This window comes from Rhinoraja longicauda, chromosome 10 (assembly GCF_053455715.1).
Source record: "Rhinoraja longicauda isolate Sanriku21f chromosome 10, sRhiLon1.1, whole genome shotgun sequence".
NCBI lineage: Eukaryota > Metazoa > Chordata > Chondrichthyes > Rajiformes > Arhynchobatidae > Rhinoraja > Rhinoraja longicauda.
This window is the reverse complement of record NC_135962.1, coordinates 18,845,935-18,873,631: the sequence shown is the minus strand read 5'-3', so window position 1 is coordinate 18,873,631 and position 27,697 is coordinate 18,845,935. Positions and strand designations below refer to the sequence as shown.

The window sequence follows — 27,697 nt, the reverse complement described above, 5'->3', positions numbered from 1 at the left end:
TAGGAAGTTCAAGGTAAAACTTTACAAAAACATTAGGCTGCAGCTGGAATACCATGTGCATTTCTGGTCACCACATTCAAAGAAAGATATGGTTGCACTGGAGAGGGTGGATTCTCCAGAGCGTTCCCTGGGATGAAATGTTATGAAGAAATAGTGGATAGACCGGATTTGTTTACCTTGGAAAGTGAAGAGGCTGAGGGAAGGCCTGATGGAGGTGCACAAAATTATGAAGGGTTATGGAAAGAGTAGATGGGGTAACACTTCCTCATAGAAGAGGTATCTTAAACTAGAGAATATCGGTATAAGGAAAAGCATGAGGTTTAGAGTGAATCTGAGATTTCTTTTTTTCACCCATTATATGGTCTTCTTCTTGCGTTTGAGGCAGCAGAAGTTATGTAACACCCGCCAGGTGCTGTAGCCAGTGCAATGTGCTGTTGTCGAGGGCCGTGAGGAAAAACCCCTCCACCAGGGGGGCGGAGGACAGCGCAGTCGAAAATGACGTGCTGCGCTGTTTGCTGGTCTGCTCCACACACGCAGGCTGCTGATGAACGCAGCCCCCAACGATGCATGTTGGCATTGAACCGGCCGACCACTGTACAGAGCCGGTTCAGGGCGACCCACAGGGCTCATGTTGTCAACCTCCCCTTGGTGAGCCCTGTCAACTGACCTCGGTGAGGCGAACGACAACAAACAGAGACAGCAGAACCAGAAGCAACCATTGTATGGGGTGTAACTGGAACACACTGCCTCAGCAAAGATGCAGGCGGGTACTCTTGCAACATTTAAGCATCCAGCCAAACACATGCCTCACATACAGATGAAATGCTGGTAAATGGGATTAGTACATCTGGGTACTTGATGATCAACACACAGACATGATGGAGCAAGAGGTCTGTTTCCCTGCTGCATGACTCCATGACTTTAATTAAGGTTACAACTGCTTGGCATCATTTCTGCAGCTTTATCACTTGCAAAATATACTGGAAAAGTGGAAAACCAACATATAAGATGGCCCACAGAGAGATAAACTTCTGGCTCTGTTGCTCAAAAATTAAATAACATGCTCAATAATTTAGAAGCTGTAAATATTCATGACCAACAGAGGACACAAATGGAAAAGGCTGTTATAATACAGTGATACATGCACCAAAACTCCCCCATTTTCCTTTTCAAAATGTCTGTTACCTATAAAATATTGTAGTTTGGCTCCCACATCATTTTAGCTGGAAAATTTGGAATGACGTACAAACAGGCAAGATTTGTTTTCGACATCTCCCGAGTTTCAATAATACCAGCACAAGATCTTTCTCACCAAAGAACTCACTAATTGTCCCAGCAGCACAATCAAAATATAGTCAATTATCTGAATTATGAGAGCGTTTCTTTGTTGAACCTACTCTCTTTCAAAGCACTCAGTTTTGTTGCAAACTTTATTCCTGACTTACACAGCAGAAGACCCAGAAGATTGAATAGAATGGGATTGCCTGGGATTTCTAGGAAACATAGTTCAGGATAATGGTCATCAAGGTTAACGTAAAAAATTAATGAAAAACATTTTTTTGTGTATAAATAAATTAAATTTCTCAAATTCAATCATGAATAATTTTATGGTTTTGGTTGAGGCAGCTGACTTTGTTAAATTTAATATAGTACTTCCACAGAATAGTATTTCACTGGAAGCTTCTGAAAGATGGAAGAATTCATTCAAGCAGAATCATTCACAGCAATCAGAATGAGGTACCTGTCAATTCAAGGATCATTGCTGGATCAGAGCCCAGGGCACTCAGGTTAAGAAACAGTACATTCATTAAACTTTCTACAGCACCCATTCTCAACAAATATTATATACTTCATTCCAGTCAAAGTATTTCTAAATGGTCTTCTTTCACATTCTCTGCAGCACTTCACTTAATCACTTAGATACATCTTAGATAAGCTTCTCAGATACAGTACATGTGTATAGCAGGAGTACACTGAGACAGTATACAGAACACTGAGACAGTATACAGAGCACTGAGACAGCACACAGAATAGTGAGACAGTGTACAGAACACTGAGACAGCACACAGAACACCGAGACAGCACACAGAACACCGAGACAGCACGAAGAACACCGAGACAGCACGCAGAACACTGAGACAGCACACAGAACACTGAGACAGTACACAGAACACCGAGACAGCGCACAGAACACCAAGACAGCACACAGAACACCGAGACAGTACACAGAACACTGAGACAGTACACAGAACACAGACAGCACACAGAACACTGAGACAGCACACAGAACACTGAGATAGCACACAGAGCTCTCTAAATCACCCTGTGGATTCCGTCCATCAAGGGACCATCAAGGCACTGCATAACAACTCTAAGAGCAGGAGGTGCTTTATTCTTACAAAAGATTTTGATACCAGAGCAAATCAAGTTGCCATGAAATTCATCTTCCATCCTTCGTCTGCAACATAATGACATGCAACCTGCGGTGTTAACCCATGGGTCCATGACTGAGTGAAGCTCAGTGGAGAGTGGGATCGAGCAAAATTCGCATTATCTTTCTCATTCTCAATACTGCTCTTCACCTCCAACAAGTTTCCTCCCACATTGCAGCTAATCAATAGCACAAATGGGAAACTAATCACACATCGCCTCCACCTCAGAACCCTGTCATCCTCAACCCTGAGGGACTGTTTAGCAGGAGATGAGTTTAAATATATTTGCATGCTTATGCATACATTTGTTTATCATGTATGCAAGTCTATGCCTGTGCCTGCATACACATTTGCATGCACGCCAGCTAGTATGGAAATTAATTGATCAAAAGAACATAGCACACAGAACACCGAGACAGTACACAGAACACTGAGACAGTACACAGAACACTGAGACAGCACACAGAACACTGAGGTAGCACACAGAACACTGAGAAAGTACACAGAACACTGATACTTTGCTGTAACTCAAACAATGTTGGGTTACAACTGTACTATCTGCAACATTATGCACTCACATCTTTGGGTATTCTTCCCAACTGAAACTTGACAATGATAGTTGTTATTCCATCCTTTATGCAGTCCCTAAATTGATGGAAGTGATGGGAAAAACAGCACCAGCCAAATGACTAGAAACTGCAATTTTCCAGCATGCCCCATTGATGCTAGCATTAGAATTACAGGAGTGAAATGTGCCCTTTTCCATCCTGCCAGTGATGGCTGACGTATCCACCTTCAGTGGGAAACTAAGAGATAAATCAACATACACATGCTCACACAGAGCTCTCTAAATCACCCTGTGGATTCCGTCCATCAAGGGACCATCAAGGCACTGCATAACAACTCTAAGAGCAAGAGGTGCTTTATTCTTACAAAAGATTTTGATACCAGAGCAAATCAAGTTGCCATGAAATTCATCTTCCATTCTTCGTCTGCAACATAATGACATGCAACCTGCGGTGTTAACCGATGGGTCCATGACTGAGTGAAGCTCAGTGGAGAGTGGGATCAAGCAAAATTCGCATTATCTTTCTCATTCTCAATACTGCTCTTCACCTCCAACAAGTTTCCTCCCACATTGCAGCTAATCAATAGCACAAATGGGAAACTAATCACACATCGCCTCCACCTCAGAACCCTGTCATCCTCAACCCTGAGGGACTGTTTAGCAGGAGGAGATGAGCTTAAATATATTTGCATGCTTATGCATACATTTGTTTATGCTTATGCCTGCATACACATCTGCATGCACGCCAGCTAGTATGGAAATTAATTGATCAAAAGAACATAGAGTGCTGGAGTAACTTAGCGGGTCAGGCATGTGGAGAACATGGATAGGTGACAAAATGCTGCAGTAACTCAGCGAGTCAGGCAGCATCTCTGGAAAGAAAGAAATAAGTGACATTTCAGGTCGAGACCCTTCAGATTCCTCAGTCAAAAGAAGGGTCCCAACCCAAAACGTTACCTATCCATGTTCTCCAGAAATGCGGCCTGACCCGCTGAGTTACTCCAGCACTTTGTGCTGTTTTTGTAAACCAGCATCTGTAGTTCTTTGTTTCTACATGTAAATTAATGACATCCTCCCTAAAAGATCAATTCTCGATTTAAACTGTCAGCATCAGATGGGGATTCACCTGAATCTTTGGCAAAATCCATCACAGGCACAATGTTCAATGTTCTAATATCAATGGCAGCTTCCATTGTGCTACCAGGCATAGAAATTTGAGAGAAGTGAATCCCAGAAGGAGAAGACAGAAAGTCACAATACTTCAACAAGATTCATTTTCAGCTAATATTGGATTAGATTCAGAGAAAACAAAAATGTCGACATATAAAGCCACTGACAAACCTGCATCACAACCAAAAGATCAGTTGTGTTTTGTACTGGTTGATACCTCTTGACCAGTCAACCGGGCAGTCTGTGTGTAACCATGCAACCACTGGACAACAGATAGCAAGCTGGGTGTAATACCAACTGCAGGCGAGTGAGCTGAGTATCAACCTCTGACGCCAGTACTAGAGACTGGTGGGTTGGGTACAACCCCCTGACCCTAGAATTGTAGAGCACTCTGAAAAATAATCAAACAGCATGATGAAAGCAGACAGATATCAGACGAGTCTTTTTTGAATACCAACTTTGCACTGACCACCTATTAGAAACCATTCCCAATAACAGTTATTCAGCTCCGTGAGGATTCTACCATCCAATTAAGTCCGGGCTCACAGTTCTTTCCATTTATCCCTCAAGGTTACAACCTATTCCTCAAAACATACAGAAAAATGTTGAACAATCTCGGTCTTAAAGTTTCCAACTGACGAGCATATTTCGTTTACGATGTTCCTTTATCTTTGTCTGCAAAAAGACCACCTGTTTTAATTCCTTAAATAGAAGATAGACACAAAGTGCTGGAGTAACTCAGTGAGTCAGGCAGCATCTCACGAGAAAAAGGATGGGTGACGTTTCAGGTCAGAACCCTTTTACAGACCCGACCTGAAATGTCACCCATCCTTTTCACCTGGAGCTGTGCCTGACCCGCTGAGTTACTCCAGCACTTTGTGTCCATCTTCGGTATATACCAGCATTTGCAGTTCCTTTCTACTCACCATTCCTTACATATTTGGCTCCAATTTTAAGATCTAACCTGCTGATTCCTTACTGAGGAATTAACCTTTTTGTACCTATCCTATTATATTCCTTAGAGAAATGTAAAAACAGGGAACTGCAGATGTTGGTTTACAAAAAAAAGACACAAAGTGCCAGAGTAATTCAGTGGGTCAGGCAATATCTCTGGAGAACACGGATAAGTGATGTTTCAGTTCAGGACCTTGCTTCAGCCTGATGTTTCCTATTGTATTCCTTAATTGTTTTAAATATCTTTTTTTTTTTAATCCATAGAGTTGCTGCCACCTGGTGAAGTAATTTCTTAAACATTTTCACAATGGAATTGAATGGCCTTGAACAGGGCAATGGAGTGGTACTTTCAAACAACATTTGCATGAATAATGCCTGTGATGTATCATATTTAGAATAATGGTGCAATTTTAATTCCCAAATCCAAACAGCCCATGACAGGTTTTACCAGAAGTATAAGGAGGGGTAAGGCAGGAAATGGTGTGGTCAAGACCTTTTAAACACCTTGAGCTTTCATTGTAACCAAGTCTGTGCACATGATCTTAAGTCATAGAAACAGCATTAGACCATTCAGCCCATCTAGTCTACTCCACCATTCAATCATGGCTGATCTACCTTTCCCTCTCAACCCCATTCTCTTGCCTTCTCCCAGTAATCTTTGACGCCCTTTCTAATCAGGAACCGATCAATCTCTGCTTTAAAATCACCCAAACACTTGGCCTACACAGCCATCTGTGGCAATTAATTGCACAGATCCACCACCACATGTTGTAGGCAAGATCCCTAAGTTTTGGAAACTCAGCCAGTAACAAGCAGTGGCTGTGCTAAGAGTTCTTGCTTTAAGAGCTGGACTCATGCTCTCACAGGGCCCGCTGTGACCTTGACTGTTATTTTTCGACTGCACAATCACATACCCTTGGCTATCGGCAGATTTTCATCTTTCCCATTACGAAAATCCCAGGGTGGAATCCGAAGAAAAGAGCTCATCTTACTCTTATTAATCTCCCTCTGCCATAATTCTGCCTACCCACTTCGTCTCTGTCTCGTTGTAATTCCTTTACACCTCCTTTTAAATTAGTGTCATCTTAACATCTGGCATCAGATCAGGAATAAACTAAGGCCTCAGAACACATTCCTGAGGAACACTCCTTGTCACATCTCTGCAGAATAAAAACATTTCATGGAAGGATTGCACTTACAATGCTAAAATAATTCTGTCACAATGGCATTATTGGAAATGGAACTAATATATTGGTTTAAATTCTCACTTCAAGATAAAATGATCAGTGTTACTGTGAAGAGTAACAAATGTTTAGTTTGGGCTTCAAGACCTTGAAAGTAACTCGCAGACACAAGGGACTGCAGTTGCTGGTTTACAACAAAAAAAAACAAAGTGCTGGAGTAACTCAGTGCAGCAGCTCTGAATGGCATGAATAGGCAATGTTTCGGGTTAGGGCCCTTCTTCAGGTTGATAATAAGTGACTAATCTGAGACCATTGTAACCTCAACCAGGGCCACCATCCCACCTCGGAGACTGCAGTGGTATGGTTAAGAACTCAGTTGCGAAGAACCAGGGGCAATCAATGCTTCCTCACTCCAATTATCATCCAATCGAGAAATAAAAACTTAAATTCCACCGCAGGACCACTTCTATCCTCATCCCACATTTTCGTTCCAACCCTCCACCAACAAGCCCGAGAATCCTCAATGTGACGCCTATCTTTACTATTAAACTTTAGAGACACAGTGTGGAAAAGGGCCCTTCAGCCCACTGGGTTCACACCGACCGACCAGCAATCACACCATACACTATCACCATCCGACACACTAGGAGCAATTTACAATCTACAAAAGGGCAAAACTTGTACATCTTTGGAGTGTGGGAGGAAAGCAGAGCACCCGGAGCAAGGGGCGTGCAGCGTAGGTTCACTAGGTTGATTCCCGGAATGGCGTGACTGTCGTATGTTGAAAGGCTGGAGCAATTAGGCTTGTATACACTGGAATTTAGAAGGATGAGGGGGGATCTTATTGAAACATATGATAATTAGGGGATTGGACACATTAGAGGCAGGAAACATGTTCCCAATGTTGGGGGAGTCCAGAACAAGGGGCCACAGTTTAAGAATAAGGGGTAGGCCATTTAGAACGGAGATGAGGAAGAACTTTTTCAATCAGAGAGTGGTGAAGGTGTGGAATTCTCTGCCTCAGAAGGCAGTGGAGGCCAGTTCGTTGGATGCTTTCAAGAGAGAGCTGGATAGAGCTCTTAAGGATAGCGGAGTGAGGGGGTATGGGGAGAAGGCAGGAACGGGGTACTGATTGAGAGTGATCAGCCATGATCGCATTGAATGGCGGTGCTGGCTCGAAGGGCTGAATGGCCTACTCCTGCACCTATTGTCTATTGTCTATTGTCTAAAACTCACGCAGTCACAGGAAGAATGTACAGACAACAGCCGTAATCAGGATCGAACCCGGGTCTCTGGCGCTCTAAGGTAGCAAATCTAATGCTGCACCACTGTGCCACCCCAAATCCTGAATCTAATCCTGAATCTGTATCCTGAATTATTATTCAAGTATTTATTGTCATAAGCACTTACAGCTTACCCTTATTAATTATGCAGTTTTTGAAAGAAGTAAAAATATAGACCATGTATCAAGGTCCACATTTTGCTTTTTTCTCCCCCGCAGTTTATTTGCTTGGGGGGTTGTTTATACGGATTCTCTCATCCCTCTTGAATGGCAATATTTATTTCCCAACATGACTAACTATAGATGCTACTTTCAAGAGTCCTCACATAATCAATATAATCCATCTTCCTTCAGTAATAAATACACAAAAGCATTTTTTCATGCTACTTGGAAGATGATGTAAAATTTGTTTTAATTCCCATTTCTAACAATGATTGCTGCATCCCATTGTTTTGTGGATTTTTTTTTTAACCCACCAAGCATTAAAAATGGATTCTTGCAATAAAACATTCTGAAAAGCACCTCAAGGGGTGAATATTTTACCTGTGCTGTCAGAAGATTGAGGACTTGATGCAGAAAATAGATCCTGATCCTCACAACTGCCTCAGTCTTTTACTTTTACACAGTCTTCATCTTCTGCAAAATTGAAAGCATGACATAAACAACCTTGTCAGCAAAAGTCCAAACAATTTATATTGATGTGAAATATGGTTGTCAGAGCAGCCTGAACACATCTGTGTACAATCCAGTGCCCAGAATCCTTATGCTGAGCAAACTGTTTTACATGCACAATCTAGGTTCCTGAAGGTTGTACATCTCACTTGCAAATACAGGGCAGCACATTGGCGCAGTGGTAGAATTGCTGCCTTACAGCACCAAACACCGGGTTCGATCCTGACTACAGGCGCTGTCTATACGGAGTTTGTACGTTCTCTTCGAGACCCCATGAGTTTTCTCCAGGTGCTCTGGTTTCCGCTCACATTCCGAAGATGTGCAGGTTTGTAGGTTAATTGGCTTCTGTAAATGGTTCCTAGTGTGTAGGATGCAAAACTGGGATAAAATAGAACTAGTGTAGGAAAGAACTGCAGGTGCTGGTTTATACCGAAAATAGACACAAAGCGCTGGAATAACTCAGCAAGTCAGGCAGCATCTCTGGAGAAAAAGGATTCTCCAGAGGTGCTGCCTGACGCTCTGAGTTACTGCAGCACTTTGTGTTTAACAGAGATCTAGTGGGTGATCGGTGCAGATTCGGTGAGACGAAGGGTGCTTTTCCAGAGAGTATCTCTAAATTAAAGTCCCTCCTTCTGCACTGTCACGTTGAAATACCAAGCAGGTAATGCCCGCTGAACCCGCACTGATGGTCAGGGTGGTCCTAAGGACACTGAATGGGGAGCCAGAAGGCGAACTTAACTTTTCTAGAAGGAAAAGTATTCACTAAATCAGTGCAACAGAAAAAAAATGGGAATGGTTGGAGGAGCTGCATTGTTTAAATGGAAAGGGTCATAAATGTCTGAAATAACAGTCACACAGATGAGCAACAAAACGTACTCACTTTACATCATCTGAGCAGGAATGCACACAGATCCTTGTCAATAAAGTAGACTTAGGGTCATTTTAATTGCAGCAGAGAGTTACCACGAAATAGCGGGGGAAAAACAGGAATTGGCCACAAAGCCCCTCAAGACTGCTTTGCCAATCAATAAGATGGCAGCCGATTTTAGTTTGACCACATCTTCAAGGTCCCAGTTGTTTCCCTAAACTCTTGGCTTTGCAATGCAGACAGTCCCTGTGTTTATAGGATTTCAATATCCCATAGAATCACTAGTGCTTCGGCATTTTGCATTACCCTAGATGCTTCAAGTGGGTCACTTCTCCTTCTCAACTCCAAATGCCATGCATTGAGGAATGTGTATTCTTTCAATGTAATTATTAGAGTCAGAATCAGAGAATCATACAGCACAGAAACAGGCCCTTCAGCCCAAAGGAATAAAGGAGTAAAGATGTGATTTACTAGGAGTAAATTGTCCCTAGTGTGCAGGATAATGTTAGTGTGCAGGACTCGCTGGTTGGTGCGGACTCAGTGAGCCGAAGGGCCTGCTTCCGGCCTGTATCTCTAAACTAAACTAAAAAAAAACTAAACAGTGACAGGTTATTGGCAAGTGCTCTCAATGGCACTGTCCATAGGCTGAATGGATGAGGTGATGCAGCAAAAGTGAGCTATTAGTGAGATTAGATTTATCCAGCTTTTTATTCAGAGGACATACACCGACCTCCACATATTCAGTCCAATGTGGTAGCTGCAGTGGAACAGTTTGGTGAATGATGTGGAGAAGTCTCAAACAAAGCTTGCAGTAAACAGATGGAATGATTTGGGGGATAATTAGCAAGTGCTCTGCCAACATTTGGCACGGTGATGAGGGGTTTCAGGGACCCAAACCCATTCTGAATGGTGAATCCTGTAGATTGTATATCAGTGGTGAGGGGGGACAAGTTTAATATGAACCTGTAGCGACCATAGGGATTGGTCCTGAGAGTCGAACCCTCGGATTGGCCAGCAAGGTCACATGGTGGTGCGACCATAGGGATTGGTCCTGAGAGTCGAACCTGCTGATTGGCCAACTAGGTCAGGTGGTGGTTTTGGGGCCCAAAAACCAAGAAGTGGGAAGAGAACTTCGATGTGAACGGTTTGAGTTAATGGTTGTCTGTAATCTCGTTTGTTACCCTTTGTAATTGAATATTGCTGCCGCAATAAACTTCTTTAACAAAGTACAAGCCTCCAGACTCGCCATAAACCTGAAGGGCAACCGCTTCATAGAGGGTAGTGGGTATATGGAACGAGTTGCCAGAGGGGGTAGTTGAGGCAGGTGTCACATCAGATGTGGAATAATGATGCAGACACAATCTTTATAAGTTACATTATTTAGTTTCTATGTTTATTTTCTCTCTCGACTGCAACCTCCGGCCTTGCAATACACAGCAAACACACCTTCCCACTCTCCAGTCACCTGATACACAGGTCACGATATTTGCATATCATTATCATGACTCATCGTCATAACATCCCTCCTTTACCAGAATTAAACTTTAAATTACTGTGTTCTTTCCCCCAATTAATCAATTCTTTACTCTTAAAAATTATTATGTTATTTTTTCCCCTAATACAAATAATAACTTGTAAGCTTCCTTTGCCTCTAAACAAATGTCATATAATTACTAAACAAAACTATAACAATAGTCTATAACACAAAATCGTAGTATCTTTTGGGGACACTCACAGAGAGTGGTGAATCTGTGGAATTCTCTGCCACAGAAGGTAGTTGAGGCCAGTTCATTGGCTATATTTAAGAGGGAGTTAGATGTGGCCCTTGTGGCTAAAGGGATCAGGGGGTATGGAGAGAAGGCAGGTACGGGATACTGAGTTGGATGATCAGCCATGATCATATTGAATGGCGGTGCAGGCTCGAAGGGCCGAATGGCCTACTCCTGCACCTATTTTCTATGTTTCTATGACTCTCTTTTCATGTTTCGGTCCACCAGCTGGCACACGAGCATCAGAGTCTGTTGAATCTGCTAAGGTGTTGTCATCCAGACGCCATCTCTGCTCACCACCTGCGTCGCAGCGTGCTGCCTCGGGAACTCTGGTTACCTCCTCAGGGATGCTCGTTGGCTCCGGAACACTGGTCACCACCACAGAGATGTCGTCTGGCCCCTCTGAATCGGTAGCTCTCGGTGGACTTTGGGCCCCCCCGATTCGAGTGTGTCTCGACATGTACTTTTTTACACTCTCTTGTAGATAACACCTTCTGGAGACTTAACTGTCACCCTGCTGCCGCTCCTCGATACAACATTGAATGGCTGGAAATGGTAAGGAGTGTCCGTCTTACCACCATCATCTCACCTCACAAGTACGTCATCACCTGGCATCATTTCTGAGTGCCTGGCTCCTCGTTTCAAGTCGGCATACCATTTTGCTGGACCTTTCTTTTCGGCATCGCGGTCTATCAGCCCCTGGTCTTCCGTGATCTCTCGCACTTCTGGCATTTTGAATTTTCCTACCAAACAAGGCTCCTGCTGGGCTTTTCCCTGTCGTTGAGTGAATGGTCGCCCTATTTACAGCTACGTATGTTAGCAGCTCCTCCTTCCAGTTTTCCCTTCGGTATGGTCGATTCCTATCCTCTTCTCTATGGACTGGTGTTGGCTCTCTACTTCTGTTAGCTTGTGGCCATTTAGGAGTCAACTTGTGATGATGAATACCTGTGGTTCTCATGTACTCAGCAAACGTCTCTGAAACAAACTGTGGCCCATTGTCGGAGTGCAATGTAACTGACAACCCGTGTCTGGCGAAAATCTCTGCTAATGCCTGTACAGTCTTTTCTGCCATAGTTGATTTCATCAACATATACTCATAGTACCTGCTATAGTAGTCTACCACCACCATAATTGATTCACCTGGTCGAAGTGGTCCAAGAAAGTCAACAGCTACGTCAACCCATGGTCCTGTTGGCAACTTTGTACTTCTAATTGGTTCTGGTGGGTTGCTCCTCATCTCGGTCGCATTCTGAGGTTCACGTGCATCTGCAACAGCTTTCACTTTAGCCTTTGCCAGGTTCAGCCCTTCACTTGTGAGTCTGTATCCCATGAAATCCATCTCAGAGACGCCAAACTTGCACTTATCTTCATTCACAGTGAGACCTGCTTCTTGAAGTTTGGTCAACGTTAGCTTCAATCTCCTGTCATGCTCTTCACGAATTGATGCATGAACGATGATGTCATCTGATATGTTTGCTGCTCCTGGTACACCCTGAATCACTGTGGATTTCATACTGATAGATCTCAGGGGCAGCATTGATTCCAAACATCAGTCTTTTGTACCGGTACAATCCGCAGTGAGTGACAAATGTTGTCACCTCTCTTGACTCTGGATGTAATTCCAATTGGTGATATCCCCACTTGAGATCAATTTTGGAGAACACTTTACTGGTACATAAATCTTGTAGCAACTCATCGATCATCGGAATTGGGTGTCTTTTTCTGATTATTGCTTCATTGGCTCTTCTCATGTCCACGCGCAGTCTGATATCATTATTGAGTTTCGGCACTATCACTACTGGACTGACCCATGGTGTCGAATGTTCAACTGGCTCAGTAATGTCCTGATCAATCAACTCCTTGATTTTAGCTTCTACTTTTCCACAAAGTCCAAATCTCCACACTGGTTGTGCTCTCGGCTTAACAGTTTCATCAATGGCTAACTTCACTTGCCGGCCTTTCAATTTTCCAACCCCTTGGAATACTGAATGAAATTCCTGCTTCATTAAATCATGTGACTGCACTGAATTGACATGCACTCCGATGTGATGCACTCCCAGCTCTCGAGCTGTACTTCTACTGAGCAGGGGTTCTCCTTTCTCCTTTATCACCACGAATTCTGCATCAGTTTTTCTATCTCCGACTTCTACTTTAGCCGTGAAACATCCAATGGTCTGCAATGGTTCAGTTGCAGTGTATGGATATAACTTCCTACTACACCCCCTTGACATGCACTTGATTATCTGCTGTTTCAAGCATTCCCAAAATGATCTGTCAATTACGTTACAGTCGTGACCAGAATCTACAATCACTGGCACTGTAACACCTCCGATGGTCACTGCAACTTTCTCCAGATGGCTATCATTCAATGCAAACTGATAATTCCTTTTAACAGCATGCTCACTGTCCTCATCACTTCCAAAATCATCTTCTACGTGACGGACGTGACTCTTCTTTTTTCTGCCACGGTCTGTTTATCTTGGCACTGGATTTCCCTTTCTCCCTTGCCGTGGAAGATTCACTCTTGTTGTAATCACTTGTATTTTCCCTGGCCTTACTTTTACATTTCTTTGCAAAATGATCTTTGCCTCCACACTTCCTACATGTTCTATCTTTTGCTGGACAACATGCATCTTTCCCTTATTGCCACACCTGTTACACTCAATCTCACATTCAGGCTTACTTCTTGGTCTACCGTGGGACAGCCAGTTAACTTGCCCAGTCTTGGAATCTTTCAATTTCATGCTGTGAAATTGTCCCTCAACAGCTTCCAGTGCTGCTGCAATCGACAAAGCATCATTAAAGTTTAACTCACCGGCACGGTAGCGCAGCGGTAGAGTTGCTGCTTTACAGCGAATGCAGCGCCGGAGACTCAGGTTCGATCCTGACTACGGGTGCTGCACTGTAAGGAGTTTGTACGTTCTCCCCGTGACCTGCGTGGGTTTTCTCCGAGATGTTCGGTTTCCTCCCACACTCCAAAGACGTACAGGTATGTAGGTTAATTGGCTGGGTAAATGTTAAAAAAAAAAAAAATTTTTAATTGTCCCTAGTGGGTGTAGGATAGTGTTAATGTATGGGGATCGTTGGGCGGCACGGACTTGGTGGGCCGAAAAGGCCTGTTTCCGGCTGTATATATATGATATGATATATGATAACCTGTAATGCTGGACAACCTGATCCACTATCTGGTTTTCCACATCAGCAGCCACATATTTGCATCTAACAGATACCTGTTTGAGTCTCAACACAAATTGAGCAACAGCCTGTTTTATTTTGCAGAATAAATGGCATTGAAATGTAGCATTTGGCACCACCACTGTTCAATGCACCAACGGCTTTCTTATAGTCTACCTTCATTCCGGTGCAGGGAGTGTTTTAAACATTTCTCGAACTGCTGGCCCCGCGGTGAAGAGAAGCAACGCTCTCGGCTGCGCCTTCTGCCCCGGCATACTCTCATCAAGAAAGAGCCCGCGACTGTCGGCATAGGCCTCGAATTCTTCCAGCCAAGCTTTCCACTTCACGCTGACGGTACTCGCATCATCCGTCGGATCAAAGTATGGAACTCCGTGAAGTGCTAAGGAATCAGCTCCAGCAACTGCCATTATGACCTTTGTCTTACCATTTCTTCCAGCAGGTAACCACAGATTCAGAATGACGGGGTTGGAAAATGATGCAGACACAATCTTTATGTTACATAACTTAGTTTCTATGTTTATTGTCTCTCCCGACTACAGCACCCTACAGCACGCACACCTTCCCACTCTCCAGTCACCTGATACACAGGCCACGATAATTGCATATCATTATCATGACGCATCGTCATGACAGCAGGCATTATTGTAAACTTTAAAATACATTTGGACAGGTAGATGAATAGGAACGTTTTAGAGGGATATGGGCCAAATGCAGGTAGGTGGGACTAGCGTAGATGGGGCATCTTGGTCGGCATAGGCAAGTTGGGCCAAGGGGGCTTGTTAGCACACTGTATGACTCTGACTCAATGACTGTGCAGCCACCTCTGGTAAAGAGGTTCTATCAGCTGGAGAGGACCAACTTGGGGAGAGCAAAGGGATACTGACTCAAGAGTTATGATGCTCTGTGTAGAAACAATATCAGGCTATTCCTGGAGCAGTCTCACAATCTTGGCGGCTATTCATGGGCAGGGATTTACAGGACTAATTGAGCAAAGAATTTGCAGATGTTTAGATCGAGGTATAGATGCAGATTAGGGTTTATTGTCGAGAGTTGTCGAATGAGGTACAGTTCATCCAGTGCCACCTTGGTGCTGGCTTGAGGTGGTATGTAGACCATCGACAAATGGTACAAGTGAATTACCTTTACTATTCCCTATGTTCTCACCATCCATCACTCTGTCTGCAACATAAAACACATTTGTTTTCTCCCTTTTGTTCTCTGATGAAGGATTCGTGATCTAACTCTTTCTCTCCCCAGAGATTCTACTGAGATCTTCCAGCATTTCTTTTTACTTTGTAGTATTGTTTGTGTGCTCGTTTTGTCTGGCATCAAGGTCGATGCTAAGTCCTGGGTCTGCTTTTCACCTCCATGAATTTGATGGGTATTTTTCCAATAATCTGTTAGTTCTATTTATGGTATTAGTTACATTGGCTTTCTATTGCTGTTCTAACTGAGTTGCTTGAATCTTAATTCCTGAGCTGCACTGAATCATTGTTTTGGTTTCTGGATTACAGGTGCAGTGTAATACAACTATTATGCTGCTGCATCCATTAAGCAACCATTCAACCACAAACGAACAGTGGTAATTAATCTAAAGACTTTCTGGTGGATAATGACCTCTAAATTGCTATTGTCACTTGTGGGTAAAACGGTTCTAAAAATCTGATTTAATGTAATTTATCACATTGTTATAGTTTTTCGTTTTGGAGATACAGGGAGGAAACGGGCACTTCGGCCCACCAAGTCCGCACCGACCGGCAATTCCCACACGCTAACACTGTCCGACACACTAGGGACAATTTACATTTATACAAATCCAATTAACCTACAAACCTGTAGGCCTTTGGAATGTGGGCGGAAGCCGATCTCAGAGAAAACCCACATGCTCACAGGGGAATTGTACAAACTCCGTACAGACAGCACCCATAGTCGGTATCAAACCCGGGTCTCTGGCGTGTAAGATCTGTAACGCAGAAACTCTACTCCTGCACCCTTATACCATAATTTATAATAAGTGAGAGGTCCGTCAGACCAAAGACTGGACAAAGTCTGAACCTGATAGCAATGTCGATATAATTAGTTTCTCTGCAAAATATCTGTTCATTGTTGAGTGCAGATCAGCCTATTAACCACCTGTTTCGTACAAGGTACTCACTGGACAAACTCATCCACTCACACAGTATCACAAAAATATTTGAACTCTCCGCATAATAAATATTTGAGAAGGTCATCGTTGTCAATTATCCACATTGGCAACCTTTACAACACTGGTCAATGTGAGGACAAAGCTAAAGATACAAAAGCACAGCATATGGGAGCTTCATCCTAAATAATACCAAACTGTTTCCTATCTTAGAAAATTAAAATACTGTAGACGCTGGAAAACTAAAGTAACACCAGAAAATGCTGCTGACCTGAAAAGTTAACGATTTCTCTTTCCACAGATGCTGCTCGTTTCACAGATGATGCCCTCCCCCCCCCCACTCTCCTCCCCCTCCCCCACTCTCCTCCCCCTCCCCCACTCTCCTCCCCCTCCCCCACCCCCCCTCCCCCTCCCACAGAGGGTGGGTGGAGGGAGGGGGGAGGGGGAGGAGAGCGGGAAGGGGGTGTGGGGGGTGGGAAGGTGGTGGGGAGGGGAGGGTGCTGCACCAATGCAAGAGAGGTTTGGGCCCAACGGGTCTACTTGGTCTATTCTTCATTATAAACCAGCATTTGCAGTTCCTTTCTACGCGTTTTCTGCTCCACTGCAAAATCTCCTCAAGGTATGCCAACTTTGAAGTTCTCCTCCACTCTCCGAAGGGAAAGCAGTCTGAAGAGTCCCGGACCACAACGTAAACCATCCTTTTTCTCCAGGGATGCTGCCTGACCCACTGAGATACTCCAGCATTGTGTGTCTAGCAAAGTTGATGTTTTGGGTCAAGATCCCGCATTGGGACTAGCAGGGTGGACAGGTATTGTCATGACCTGATCAGAAAATGATACATGTCCATCATAAATAATATACAGTATAAGAAAACAACTGCAGATGCTGGTACAAATCGATTTATTCACAAAATGCTGGAGTAACTCAGCAGGTCAGGCAGCATCTCGGGAGAGAAGGAATGGGTGACGTTTCGGGTCGAGACCCTTCTTCAGACTGAAGAAGGGTCTCGACCCGAAACGTCACCCATTCCTTCTCTCCCGAGATGCTGCCTGACCTGCTGAGTTACTCCAGCATTTTGTGAATAAATAAATAATATACATCTGATTATGCAACATTGTTCAAGATTCTGCTCCAAATTTAAAGCAAAAAGAAAATCTGCAATTATTTCATTCCAAGATTCAAAGCCTTTTTCTGCCAAACAGATTTTCTGTAGTGTGTCTCCGCAAAAAGTCAAATCACGAGATGGAAATCGAGCCCAGAATCCTGAGTGATTGGCCACACAATTTTATTCATCCTATTTTCTCCCCTCCTCTCTCTTGAAGGGATTGATTAACACTTAGGACTTTCTATACCAGCTAGTTTCCTTGGGTTTAAGTAGTCCTCATATTCTCAGCAAGCCAGAGCGCATCTTTAGCTGCCTAATATCTTGTAAAACACAGTGAAGCATCAGAATTTCATTAAGAATCCCTGCCACCGTTGCACTAGAACATAATTCACACTGACACTGATCATTTCATTTTCAAATTGAATTGAGCTGTAAACCGAGAGAGAAAAATTCTTGTAAATTGAAGAAGGTGAGCACTAATCTGGCATTTTCAATAACTGCAGATTTTAAGATTTAAAAGCAAAAGATCATGACCACATGTCAACATTGAGATTGAAGATTAATAGATTGATCAGCCAACCCTACCATGTCCTTATTCCACCAACAGAAGTTGTAAGATAAGGTTGTTAGACCATTGCTATTTCATCTACTGATGTCTACTGACTCAATATAATCCAAGGGCATTTCTGCAAATGTCCATTTAGGATTGAGGCTTTAATGCGGATAGAACATGTGGGTACAAATAGCAAATAGTGGGCCAAGTGCTGCTGTTCATTGCTGTTGCCACTCCACCTTTGCAGTACCTAACTGACCAAGATTTCTCTGGACACAAAGTGCTGGAGTAATTCAGTGGGTCTGACAGCATGTCTGGAGAACGTGGATATGTGACGTTTCGGGTCGAGCCCCTTCTTCAGACTAGAAGAATGTCTCTACCCGGCCGACCCAAAACGTCACCTATCCACGTTCTCCAGACATACTGTCAGACAGGCAGAGTGACTCCAGCACTGTGTCTTTTTTGGTAAAACCAGCATCTGTAGTTTCCAATCTTAGAGTAGAACTATCTAAGATGTCCTGCTCTTCTTTAACCTGTTCACATAGAAGTTTTAATGAGGACACAGTTTAGTTGGCTTTTCACTGAGCACACTCTTGGTTGGGAACATTAACACAAATTGTTTAAACTGCATTTACATTTTTGAAACAAAAATGACTTCTTTGAGAAACGACAATGCAGATGACATTCTGCACAATGCAGAGGCATCTGTGCCGATGGTCGTGAGGGCAATGCGCAGAATAGCAGCAAAATTAACAGCGGTTTTACAAAACTTACACTCATTGTATTAACTGGGACACAAATCAACAGTGGGAGCTTGAGGTTATCTGAGAACTTTGCTTCAAATTAATATTTTTATTTGAAAGACACGCGGAAGTACAACTTAACACAGTGAGCACAATTGTTGGAATAGTCCGAGATTCAGGATATCCTGTCAGACTCACACATGTTTATTGATTGTCATGAGCAGCGAATACTGCAGCGACATAAAACTTTATCAGAAAACCAACACACATTGTAAATAAAATCTGTTGCTTAATGGACCTGCGCTCAACTCACTGTCAATATGATTAATACAGAGACAGCAGCATAGATGGAGACAGGTTAGAGAGAAGCAGAAAGGCCGGTTTTGGATGCAAAGCAACTGTGTGTGCTAGAGGCGGTGAGAGGTGTGCAGGGCAGATTCAGAGAGCTACGGAGTACAATGAACCAGAACAGTGGCAAACAGTGGAGAGGGCTTGTCATGGGTGAATAAACTGGCAAATATAAGCTAGATCGTATCTGCTTTTACAAATATGTAAAGAGAATTATGAGTAAAAGTAAACTTTGATGTATTGGAAACTAAGGACAAGAGAGATAACAGAATAAGAAAATGTCAGAGACATAGAACACATACCTTGTGTCTAGCTGCACAAGAGACAAACAATATCACAGAAATAGTTCAGCACAAAATGTCCTATGCACGTGAAGTATTTACAGTTATATTAATTTGTCAGCTGTCCCTAGTGCAGGGAGTGGATGTGAAAGTGAGATAACATAGAATAAATGTGAATGGGTGTTCAATGATTGGCGTGGACTTAGTGGTCTGGAGGGCTTGTTTCCTTGCAGTATCCTTCAGTTCAATTTAAAAAGTCCAGTCAAAGCCCGTGAGGTAAATTAAAATCAGGTCCCACTACAGCCATGATGCTGCAATACTATGGAACTGCTGTTATGTGGATAAAGAATTCAATTCACATTCAAAAGAACATAGATAAATATGAACTTACAAAAAAGCACCTTGCACAAAAATGCTTTGAGTTTAAATGACATTACCTCCAGACAGTACCTTATGAATCCAAGGGCAAATTGAAGAGCCTAGGATTGCAAGATAAGATTCTTAAAAGCCAAATTGAAACCACTGAATTTGCAAAAACATTCTGCCTGAATGCAGAGCACATCACTTCATGAAAAAAAAAGATCAAATTTTCAATTTATAAGACTTTATTTAAATGATAGGACGTCAAAGACATCCTGGGGACAATGACCTGGCAAACTTGGGGAAGGGTGCAAAGAAAACACATCTGATGCCAGTTTACAAAAGTGAGGCTTCTGCACTACCACTTCACCCAGGAGATTAGTGGGGGTGTCAGGGGTTATGGGGAGAAGACAGGAGAATGGGATTGAGAGGGAAAGATAGATCAGCCATGATTGAATAGCGGAGTAGACTTGATGGGCCAAATGGCCTAATTCTGCTCCTAGAACTGATGAGCTTATGAACTTACAACATGGCCCTTGTCATCTTTTCAATGACCAATATTCGCTGCCTGCTTAACCTGCTGTTACCTTGAGCAACTTCTGCAGTCCAAATTGCCTTCAGAAACCGGAGCTGTTCCCAAACCATGCTGTGATGCATTCCCGATAAAATGTTTTCATGGGTTTTTCAGGGGTCATCCATATAACCATATATCAGTATATTGCACATTGTATACTGGATACCAGACATTGAATTAAAGGACTGAAGAATCAGTCTGAAGAAGGGTCTCGACCCGAAACGTCACCCATTCCTTCTCTCCCGAGATGCTGCCTGACCTGCTGAGTTACTCCAGCATTTTGTGAATAAAGGACATCAGAGTTATTTTTAAAGCAATCGGGTAGTTTTGTGACAACCAGTAACAATGAAGCGTTTTTTTATTTCTCAAATTCCCCAGATGCCACGATGGCTGAGTTTATGTCTTCAAATCATTAAATCAGGCACGAGATGTCTGACGTTATCATTATGCTACTCTTCCTTATGTGAGAGGTTGTAACAAGTTGGACAGCTGCAATTCAGAATTATGAATGCATCCTTTAAACAAGTACTTAGAAGTTTCAATTGTGAGTAGTTACAATTGTATTGTCAATTGTTGATTGTATTACAAGTCTTGGCTTTGAATTTTTCTGGTTTGTCTCAATCTCAAACACATCCCTCGCTGCTCACGATGCCAGATTGAATTTCTAGTTCACAACTCGCAGCCTGCTAGGTTGTTCTCTACTTTTAAGCATCATTAGTTTGCAATAATCAACATCATCTTCTTATCGAGTCCATATCACAAGATTAGAAATTGTTCAGCCAGAGCTGAACACACTTCTCAGCATCTGCATACAATGGTGTCTTGTGCTTCTTGTGCGTAATGGTGGAAAGATTGGTAGAAATAGGGCCGCAACGTGAACGCTCTTTCCTTGACCTAATCAGCAACATAAATTTTAACTTCACACAAAGGTTACTTTCAAAGTAGATTTCAGATGTTGCTTATCACATGCATATTCCTGTATTGCAAGGAAGCAAATTAATCACCATATTGTTCAGCATTTACAGCATCGTCTGCAATCACTTCACAATTCCAGCATTAGTCTTTCACCTTTGACTCAGAATGGTGAGCTGAGTCCATCTGGCAAGAAGCTCTGAATAAATTTGCTTAGCCATCGAGCACAATAATGTGCAAATACTTCAGGCCTTTTGGTTGCATGTTAAGTCCATCATGTGAAGTTTGAAGAGAAATGAGCAGTGCTTGTGTTGCAAACTTTCATGTAACCAATGATCTCTGCCACTGTAGGAATGAAGTACTCCAAAACAAATGTACATATAAGCAATGAACAAGCAGCAAGACAATTGGAAAATGTTTAGAAGTTACAGAAAACTTCTTTGTATTGATTTCCATTACAGGGGACTGTGATTTCCAAAAATTCATACCCGCACCTTTACTCCAGCAAGCAGGCTAGAACTACTTTAGCTGCTTAATCAATAGTAAAACTACAAATAACATTATATTTTTTCTGAAGTTTTGTCATGGGCAAAGAACCAGAACCTCACTTCAGATTCCTGGCTTTCACCTTGTTCGATACAGCTGGGGTTTTCCTGTGGATAATTGATGCCATATTTTTATTTTTCAAGTTGCTTGTAGCTGTCAGACAATGCAGCAACAATGGTTTAATTGATAATTCAGCTGCCATTCCCTGTATGCATGGTTTGCTTTTCCCAAACAGCGGAAAGTTGAGAAGGGGGATTGGGAAGCGTTAAGAAGCCATCAATTATCTTCTCATCCCTCCAACCAAAATAACCTCTCACGTCCATGATGGATTTCAGCAAGTCATTCTGGGAATCCACACTTTGAATCCTACAATGGCCCAACTTGGAGGCCCAGTTGTGAAAGTGAAGGAGAAAAATCAGCTAGGGGCAAAACTCTAGCAGCCATAATGCCCAAACAAGGACCAACTCCTCCAGGAAACCATACCAATAGGCCAGTCCCAACCTGTGCCAGGGAGATACAGTTGAGCTCAGATTGAATCCCTTCTCTAGAAAGATGCATTCAATTTACATTCCATCACCTTATTCAATGGTAGCTAATATTGAGTTTTCTTGGGTTCTGCTAGAAAAAATGTACACAAAGAATGAAGGCTCTTCATTCTGTCACCACCTTAATGAACTCATTGATTTGTTAAGCATTATGGAGCTTTAAAAAACATACAAATTCTTTGTAATGGCTCCACGTTAACTCAAATGAAGATTAATGGCATCCCTCAAAGTAGCTCTGGTAGGTGTTTTTCTTCCTTATCAATAAAGTCAGACTAATTGGTTTATAATTTCCCCATTCATTTATGAACACTGGGGCTCCAAAAGCCTTCTGCCTGCCATCAAACGCACTTCCCATATTTATAGAGGTCCTGAAATTCTCCAGCAGTGTCTCATCCGTTTGCTTATCTGTCTACACCAGATGCTCCATGCAACCAGGAACTTTTAATGTTTTGCCAAGGATCAGTCAGGAATCCGCTCTGAAATCGAACCCTGCCAACCTCTGGGTCCCACGCTCTCCTATTTGTCTTGGTGTGAGCACACCCAGCAGAATTTGCTAAAAGGCAGAGATTCTCAAGCCCAATTCAAATAGACAAGAGAAAAATTGATTAATGGAGCATCCAGAAATAGGTAAGTCGCTCACAGACAAGTCAACTAATGAGTGGGGGCTGAATGTGATGTCCATGGTACCATCTCAAAGGTAATCTGCATCTCATTATGGGGAGGTACACTTGAGCTGTTGAATGAAAAAGAATGCCCATTGCTTGTAATGTGATGAACCCCAGCTGTGGGGACGTGGGCTCTTGGGTGCTGAACCAGTTGTTGGGACCCTGGTGCGTTTCAACAATGCTGTGCTCAAGGGCAAGGGAGCACAAGCTCCCAGCTTGCTTGCCAGCTTTTCTCAATCTGAAAGTAATCAAAGATGTGACGAGGAAAGATCAAAATTCCAAAAAGGTGTGGGTTAAACTAAGTGCAGAGAGGAGCTGCTGATTCTGGTATATACCGAAGATACACACAAAGTGGTGGAGTAACTCAGCAGGCAAGGCAGCATCTCTGGAGAAAAAAGGATGGGGATGAAAAGGATTCTTACGACTCTGAAGGGTCCGGACAAGAAATGATACCCACCCTTTTTCTCTGGAGATGCTGCCTGACTCAGCGTTAATCCAGCACTTAATTCCAAAGAAAGACATAAAACTAACATGGGAAGAAAAATATCTGAGCCAAAACTGGTATCCTCCATCTGTTCAATTTACACTATCAGCAAGCTGCCAATTCCAAAAGTAAGTCAGAGACAAAACAAATCTAAGTTCTTCCCCTGCATTCCCTTGTAACCGCATCAAATCAGAACAGAGCATCATCAACAATGTCAGATCTAGCCTCTGCCCACAAACCCACTCTGTCAGGCAACAATGAGACTAATCTGTCCACTGGTCTTCGATTGTGAAAGTGTTCCTTGGTGAAGGACACTATTGTGATGGTCTTCTGTTGAGATGGTTATGATATAAATATGCCATGTTGTTTCCTGAAGTAATGTGATGAATTGGCTTGGAGCCTTTAGACATCTGGAACATATTTGGTTTCAGAATGGAAAAACTTTGAAAAAGTTTATCAATCTGCTCCAACTGGAGGATACTATTTATTGAGCTTATTTCATGCTGAAAACACTTTCCAAGACAGAAAAAAAAATAAAGCTCCAGCTCTGTACACCTTGGAAACGGTTTCTGCCTTATTAAAGAAAGTGCGTCTGCAAGATATCACCCTATGTACCTTAATAAAGCAAGTGAAAACAGAGTTAAACTTGTCAAGGGTCATAGTTAACTTCCACAGCAAAGCAAGAGTTGCAGCAGAATGATGCTCTAAACTTCATAGAAGGTGGTGCTATGGAGGCAGTAAGGCTGCACCATTTATAAACAAAGCTGCTCCAAGCATGTCTGGTGCAACCAATGCGGTCAGGAATATGTATTTAATGTTAGTTTTAGTTTGGAGATACAACATGGTAACAGGCCGTTCGGTCCACTGAGTCCATGCCAACCATCGATCACCCATTCACAGCAGTTCTATGTTATCCCAATTTCTCATTCACTCTCTCCACACTAAGGGGCAATTTACAAAGGCCAATTAACCCCCAAACCTGCACGTCTTTGGGATGGAGGAGGAAACTGGAAAACACAACGAAACCCACACAGTCACAGGGAGAATGTACAAACTCTGTACAGACAGCATCCGAGGTCAGGATCGAACCCGGGTCTCTGTCTCTGGTGGTTCCCTAATATTGAGTTAGCTTTCCCATTTGCTTTCAGGACTTGTATGCTGGCCTATTAGAAACCATGCACTGGAATACCTACATCTATCTGCGAATCTCGCAATTCTGCAATCTGCTTCCAATAATGTTATTTTTATTATCCTGCCAAATGGACAATTTCACATTTATCACAACCTATTTCTCTTTTGCAGTATGTCCTCTTCTCAACTTCTTCATCTCCCCAGCTTTGTGATTTCAAGAATTTTAAAAGCAGTCCTGGTAGAAGTCATAGATATTAATAGAATATTTATTCTAAAATGTTGAAGCCTGAGTACAGGTCACTGTGGCACACAGGCGCATCAAGGGCGGCACAGTGGCACAGCGGTAGGTAGAGTGGCTGCATTACAAGGGACAAACAGTAGATTTGGTTTACGATTGGGCTGTGAAACAAAGGGCTGAGGCACAAGTCAGCCCTTCATCTAATTAATTGGTGAAACTAGTTTGAGGGACAGAATGGCCTCCTCCTTTGCTCCCACACAGCCATGTGCATTGAATCAAATCCTAATCCTCCCTCAAAGCCACAATAAATGTGTTTCAAACATTGTCCTGCATTCTTCATTTCTCTTGGCTTCTAAGAATTCCATCGTTATGGGTTAAGAAGGAAGCTGACAAAAGATAGTGCTTCTATTTTCAACATTTTATTGTTGACTGTGGCACAGCTCCAGCACCATTTATGTGGCTGTTTTATTAAAACGGAAGCAGTGGCTGTTTCTCAGAAAATCATGCATTCTTTATAATTCACGCTGTTTACATCTCAAAACTTAAACTGAAGGTGACTTCATTCATTGTAAATATTGGAAGCTCCTGTACTACACAAAGTTGTTTATTGCCCAGTGGGAATCTTTCGCGACAACTTGAAAATCTTCCAGGAGGTTTTTTATAAACACAGTTATCATGTTTGCATTAATTTTTTTATGCAAATTTTTTAAAAGAACATTTTTGTCGAACCCAATTGTTTCAATTGCAATGAGAAAATGTGAACTAGTGAAAAAGTTTTCACCTGTTCTTGTGAATTAGATATGGGAGATGGGTTGCCACAACAATGGTTTCTGTGGCTCTGCGATATCATTCAGATATCATTCAGATATCTGTATTAATTTCATCATTAATATGGCACTGTGGCACAACAGTTGAGTTGCTGCTTTACAGCACCAGAGACTCAGGTTCAATCCTGACTACCACTGCTGCCGATACTGAGTACATTCCCCCTGTGACCAAGTGGATTTTCTCTGGGTGCTCTGCCTTTCTCCGACATTCCAAAGACGTGCAGGTTTATTGATTAATTGGCTTCTGTTAATTGTCCCTAGTGTGTAGGGTAGAACTATCCTACACACTAGGATCGGGTGATCGTGGTTGACACGGACTTGGTGGGCCAAAGTGCCTGCTTCCAAACTATGCTGCATCTCAAACTAAAAGCTAAAACTAGAGTAATTTTTGATAGAAACCAACTCCATAATGAGTTAAAATTGGGTATTTAGAATAGGCAGTTAAGATCAGCTAATTCCAGAGAAGTAATCAATGCTTATATTTGTACTTCTCACAAACCTTATCCTATTAAGCTTCTTTGTTTTCCTTTTGATTCAAGTGCTGACCTTGTTTCCTTTGTCTAAACTATCTGCCTTAACTGCTTCCATTCAATGTATAATGATTTCCCCAGTGTTTTTATTATTAACGATAATGACCACCACAATCCTGAATTCATCAATATGGAAATGTTAACTCCACATCTACCCATATCTAACCCTTTCATAATTTTACACCCATTAAATCTTTTTTTGAAGCATCAATTTATTTCCCAAGAGCAACAAATCTGGCTCAGTTTTAAGCTTACAAGTGCTGCCATGCCTCTATGATTAAATGCTCAAAGCACAACCTGATCCTTTTGTATAGGCTGTAAAATTGTACAATAAACTTCACTACTTTGCAATAATTTTGTTGTAAATAATTCTTGATGCACTGTTCACATTTGTGACTACTTTGCAATGATTTTGTTGTAAATAATTCTTGATGCACTGTTCACATTTGTGACTAGCACAACCACTTTGAAAGACTCATTCTTCTGTATCCATCGATACCAATATTCTTCCACGTCATTCAATCATTTATTTTCTTGCACCTTCATTGCTCCGGTTTCTGAATGAAATTTGGGCTGTAGAAATTGTTCAAGGTTACAGCAGGTTAAGCAGGCAGGGACTGGCGACTGGGGAATGTTGGTCATTGAAAAGATGACAACGACCATGTTGTAAGTTCATAAGTTCTTCAGTTCCCGAAGCCAAATAATATTGTCTCTACAGTTGCATGGAAGAATCTCAGTTTGAGACCGTTTAACATCCGAGACGTCCAGATTTTCCCCATGTTATTGAGGGATTTCAATGCGAGCACTTTCCGGACCTTGATGTCATTCTCCGAGTTCTGCATCCTCGCTCCCAGGTACTTGAAGTCCTTCACTTTCTAGAGTGATGCACTGCCACTGGTCTTAAGAGGCTCATGGTCACCACCGTTGAATGCCATGTACTCCGTCTTCTTGGCATTGAGGTGAAGGCTCACTTTCTCACACTCCATCTCGACCCTGCCGAACAGCTCCTGTGCCTCCCCAAATTGGTCTGACAGCAGGACGATGTCATCAGCGAAGTCGAGGTCTGACAAGTTGACTATTGTACAGGTGTGAGGCATGAACTCTCACTCGAGCACTGTCGAAGTCTCCCGATGGTATCTACACCCGAATGCTTAGAAAAGTTCAAATAAGCCAAATTAGGCCATTCGGCCCATCAAATCTACACCATTCAATCAAGTCAAGTCAAGTCAATCATGGCTGATCCAGCTTTCCCTCTCAACCCATTCTCCTGCCTTCTCCAAACAACCCCTGACACCCTTTCTAATCAATAATCTGCAAATCTCCGCCTTAGAAATATCCATTGACTTGGTCTCCACAGCCATCTGTAGCAATGAATTCTAGATTCATCCACCCTCTGACGAAAGAAATTCCACCTTGATTCCTTTCTAAAGGTACGTCCTTTTATTCAGTGTATCTGGTCTTAGATTTTCCCACTAGTGTAAACGTCCAATCCACATTCATTCTTTTCAGGCCTTTGACCAAGTCACAGCTCATTGTATATCGATATAGTGACAAATGGAAAATGTAAACCAAAACCGATTGATTTGACATATAATTAGGATTTTAGCTTTCTAGAATG

General features: G+C 42.5%; 1 protein-coding gene across 1 annotated transcript in view; it reads right to left on the bottom strand.

The window, feature by feature from the left end:
* LOC144597248 (alpha-(1,6)-fucosyltransferase-like) overlaps nucleotides 1-27,697 on the bottom strand; it is a 585,852-nt gene that overhangs the window by 429,487 nt on the left and 128,668 nt on the right. Inside the window, 1 exon segment of the mRNA XM_078406318.1 lies at nucleotides 8,134-8,226. The gene's annotated coding sequence lies outside the window, so the exon portion shown is untranslated.